Source organism: Convolutriloba macropyga, chromosome 13 (genome assembly GCF_964194025.1).
Source record: "Convolutriloba macropyga chromosome 13, txConMacr16.3, whole genome shotgun sequence".
Taxonomy (NCBI): Eukaryota; Metazoa; Xenacoelomorpha; order Acoela; family Convolutidae; genus Convolutriloba; species Convolutriloba macropyga.
The window spans coordinates 37585472-37590850 of record NC_134480.1 but is presented as its reverse complement, the minus strand read 5'-3'; positions in this window follow the sequence as shown (position 1 = coordinate 37590850).

Below are 5379 nucleotides of genomic sequence, written 5' to 3'. Positions count from 1 at the left end.
TGGCCTTGTCCTACCAGATGTCTCGCATCTGGACATCTGGAGTTGATATTTTCACCCTTCAAATGGTTTGTGTTCATTTAATATGTGGTCCCAGTTTAGCCTTATTAGGATTTATATAAATCACCAGTGCGAAAGGACCGCATACCAGTTTGTTCCTAGTATTACAAAAATTGTTCAATGGGGGGGGGGGAGGGAGGGTAGGGGAGGCACCAGGGGGTAGGAGAGAGTTCCAAACTGATGTAGAATGTGGATTATAATAATCGATTGCTCCATTTTCCACTCATTGTGACAAGTTATGATTAGTGTGACTGTTTAAATCTTCTATTTCAAAACATTTTACATTTACCTCTTTTTATCAATATCGTCCACATTAGTTCATGAGAGATCAAGGTCAAGGGTTTTTTTTCCTGAGCAGCAAGTAAACAGCTTTAGCACACGCATCGATAATCTAATTTTTAGTGTACTCATTTATTTCACAGGTTAATACGCCGTGTAGATACAAATGTGTCAGAGAAATATTGCTCTCAAAAATTTAAGACCAATTTTAATGGAGTAAGCGATTAACGATTCGCGTCATCTAAACATACAAAATAATGGTCAATTGTGACACAATGAGGAATAGTTCAAGTTTGGACTGATGTTCAGGTCAAAACCGTTGTACCGAAAATTTTTGTCCCCGTTATGTCACAGGTTATGAAAGTTTGTCCTATTTGACCTCATATTCCGAAGCAGGGAATTTTGTACTAGTCCGCACGGAGCGGGCATATGGCCTATTTAGGAAAATTATTCTAATGGTTGTAGCTGACTTGATTTTTGCAATTAAGGATTCGTGCAATTTCGCAGAAAGAACCCCCCCCCCCCCCCCCCCCCGGCCGCTAAAACCAACGAACGTGAAATTAGTTTTTATCGGGCGAAATATTTCGCCGAAACAAAATAAATCCAAATTTTCGGGATTTTCCCATTTTAATATGCGGGTTGACCCAATTTTAATATTTGAATAACCAATTAACAAGATCTCAGCTAAGCTGACAAAAATGTTCGAGAAGTAAACGGCTGAAGAATTCAGTGATAAGGGTTTTTTTGCGAATATTAAGTGGCCTCCGCTGTGTTTCCAAATGAAAACCAGGTTCAAATCAAAAATTTGAAAGTCCTGAATTGTTCCAATTACATCTTAATGGATGGAAGGAATGTCCTCAGGTTGTCTTTTTTTCTTCTTTGGTCAATCCGAACATATCGTAAAAATCTTTTAACAAATACCGATTAATTTATCGGGAGAGCGCAACGTGCGAAGAGCAGAGTGCTATCAATCAAGAAATAAAGCGAAATGTTTGAATTTTTCCAAAGCTCTGGCCGCTTTTAAACGCATCAAAATGAAAGCAAATTATGTGAGAAGTACCTATAAAATAAAATGATGGAAAATCATTCGTAATGGCTATCCGCAGTTCTGCAAATGTCAGAATGGTGCATTAATGGGTAGTTGCTGCTCGATTTTTTTGGTATGTGCTGGTGTTACTCTCCACACGACCTGTACGTGGGTGCAAACACCTTCATAACGCTGTTTCAGGGGGAAGGGGTTTGCGCCCACGAAGAGACTGGTAAGTAACACCAGCATACGCCAAAAAATCAAGCAACAACTACCGATTAATTTCACAGTCTTAAATTTGCAGTGCTTCAATGAATGTAATTGTTTGTCCAATCGAAATTAACGAAGCGACCATGCCTCTCATCTTTCGTATTCGGTTGGTCGCCGGATCCGGTCTAATTGTTAGATCAGTAATCAAAAAAATTATTCAGGGATAGGTTATTTAAATTAAAAGGACAAACAAGATTTCAAATTTGATGTATGATTATGGCGACATTTGTGCTGATAACGAACGTTTATGTTCCAATGTTTTTTGTTTTCTTTTTGTTCTATTTGATGTATACGGCGCCATTTTTAATACTGCCAAAAGCATTTCTTTTGCTGGAGTTTTTGAATAATGACTTGACCTGAAAAAAAACTTCATTGAATTATTGAATTATTCAAATAGTCAGCTATATATCACGTTGTCGGTTATAAGTGTAATAAAATTTATTTTCTCTGTTTTCATGATGCAGGTGCTCATTACTGAAAGTCTAGAAATGTGCCGCCAAGCAAGCAAGAGCAGAGCCATTATAACGCTTCTATGTAATAAGGAATAAATAAAAATGGGATAAAACTTGGCATCATGTTGTTAATTCATCAACTTACTTATTAGTTTTCATATAAAATAGATCGATAAGAAAATTTTATATCTCTAACTGTACTATGCATAAATAACTGAGCGTGCCTGCCAAAATTTGCGCCAATTATATTTGCGACAAATGAACCACTTTGCGTTTCTAAACGTGAGGTTTGGTAGCAGCTCAATCAGTGAAATTTTATTTGTTTTTAAATTCACCTATTTTTCTTTAAGTATTCACTTTAAAACTTTCTTTTCAAATTTTATAATTTAAAAGTGGTTAAAATGTTACTGTTATTAGCACGAACAATTAAAGTTTTTTCACTCAAATTTACTAAGAATTTTATTTTTCTGGCAAAGTTTCGTTTTCTGCTTGCCAATTTTTTAAATAATTTCATAAAATCATGCCTAATTTTTTAACGGACAGTGCAATTCTAAATCAAAAGCAATTTTAATGATATTTAATCTCAACCGAATCTACTTTGATCAACCAGGGCACTTTTTAAAACATTTTGGAAGCATTTTATTGTTTTTTAAGTTTGAGGTGAGGTTCTCGGACTTTTTGTCTGCCCCAAATTTGTTACTTTTTTGTCATTTTCTCGCAACATAAACATTAAATTGAAACTCAAATTATTTAAATGCTGCCTTGTTATTTGTTTCACCATTAGTAACATTAAATTTTTGTTTCTACGAAGCTCCATCAGCTCGCAGTAGACTGAGCAATTCTTCAATGAACAAAATGCCGACAGTTAAATTTCAAAAAATTTGCAAGATGTTTTCCAAAAATGTATATATGAAAATTTATTTGTCTGTTTCAAAATCATACGCTTAAGTTTCACTTAATTAGGAAATCAAATAGTCGAACAGAGTTTTTGAAAACATTTCCAAAAACTTATAGCTATCGTCATTTTGGTCATTGAAGAGTTGCTTAATCTACTGTGAGCTGATGAAGCTTCGTTGAAACAAAAATTTAATGAGAAAAAAATAACAAGGTAATTTTCTAAAATTCTGAGTTTCAAATTAATGTTTTTCCTTCGAAAAAAGGCAAAAATCAACAACTTTGGAAACAGATGAAAAGCCCGAAAACTTACTTCAAACTTAAGGAACAATAGAAGCTTTCAAAAAAATTTTAAAGGTGCCCCGATTTATCGAAGTAGAATCTGTGAAGATTAATCATTACAATTGGTTTTGATTTAGACGACGTTAAAAATTATGGCATGATTTTATAAAAATTATTATGAGGGTGGCAAAGAAAAAACGGAATTTATCCCAGAGAAAAACAAGTCTCAGTAAATCTGAGTGAAAAAAACTTTAATTGTTCATACTAAAACAGTAAAATATTAACCACTTATAAATGAAACAGGTTCTTCAATAAATTTCAAGGTGAATACTTAAAAAATAATTAATTTTATAAAAGACTAGTTTTCACTGATTGAGCTGCTACATTTGTCTGTTTTCTTCTTGTTCTATTTGACCTATACGGCGCCCTCTATAATACTGCCGAAACTTTTCTCTTGCTGCAATTTTTGAATATAGTGGTCTGAAAGTTTACTTCATTGAATCATTGAATCGTTCATATAGTCAGCTATATATCACATTGACAGTTATAAATAGTAGATAATTTATTAAATTCATTTCTCTGTTATTGTGATGCAGGTACTCATAACCGAAAGGCTAAAAATGTGCCATCAAATGTTTTCCATCAATCAAGAGTAGAGCAATTATAACGCTTCTAATTAATAGGGAAAAAATAAAAGTTGAGTAAAATTTTGCATCATCCATAGACGCTGTGAATGTTTTGCCTCGCTATTTATTTCGAGATCTCTCATAAAGAAAAAGATAAATCTCTTTAGAATCCATTTCGCATCGAACATAAACGTTTTAATTCACCAAAATGCTTATTAAACTGTCGTAGTTTTTGTTGTCCCCAATTATTTTATTTGGTGCAATAAAATTATTATACGATGTACTTAATTAACGTTGTATCTAATCTTGAAGGACGTATTCCAAAGTCATCTTACTTTCACTGTCTACCGCTTTTTTGTCACATATTATGTCTGTCTGTTGCCCTAATTCCCGCACTGGGAATTGTTTGTTCACATTCGTTATGACTTCTGTGCTGCTAACTTATTATAAATCTCATTCTCTTAGTTTTGCACCTCGAATACAGTTGCTCAATTTAACTTATTTCTTGTCAGTCGTATTTACTATATGAGTAAAATAGACAAGTGTCAGATAGGCGATTTGCTAAGCGAATCCAAATACTAAACTGTGTTAAGTGCACTCGCCGCACAAGTACACTCAACAGAAATCCTAATAGTGATTCGCATTGCAAAATCAAGTGCACAATATTGATTGTGTTCGACATGACGCAGTCAGCAACGCAAATGCAAACTCCACTTGGCATCGAATCCTTCTGGAAAAAACCGAGTGCAGACCCTCCGTTGAAGTGGGAGAAATGGCAGATGCAGACGAAACTGGCTCTTCTTGCGAAAGTGAACATTGCATTGGATATTCGGCTCGAACCAAAGCCCGAGAATGTTCAACTACCTTTAGAACCGATCTACGAGAGTACAATAACAAGTTCTTCAGCCCAATCAGAACGAGAACGGTTAGCTAGAAATGCACTATTTAATTTGAACTGGGAGAATCGATGTCAAAAGCGGATGGAGATAGGAATCATGTGTGGAGACACGCCATGGACACAAGCGGACCGCAAGACAGTATCTATGCTATATCTCAGTTTGGGCACCGAAGGAAGACGCATCATATGTAGCAGAAACCCGCATCTCAAGATGGACATATTGACAACGGTGGAAATTTGGCAAATCATGGAAACTACGTTCATTCGTCAGCGAAACATTACCTGTGATAGGTACATGCTCCTTACCACAAAGCAGTCAAAAGGGGAATCTATTGAACTTTTCTTTGGCAAATTGAAGGAAGTGTCCGAGAATTGCGATTTTGGAAATCAAGAAGATACACTGATCAGAGATCTATTCATTGCCAATATGCAAGATCCCGAAATTCAACAAGAAATACTCAGAGAAACTCTTGAACCGCCACAAGCTCTACGCATGGCCATTAATATGGAACTCGGACAACGGAATCAGTTACAGATTTCGAACACACAACCCGCTTTGCATGTGAATGCAATAACTCCACAACTAGCGTTTCG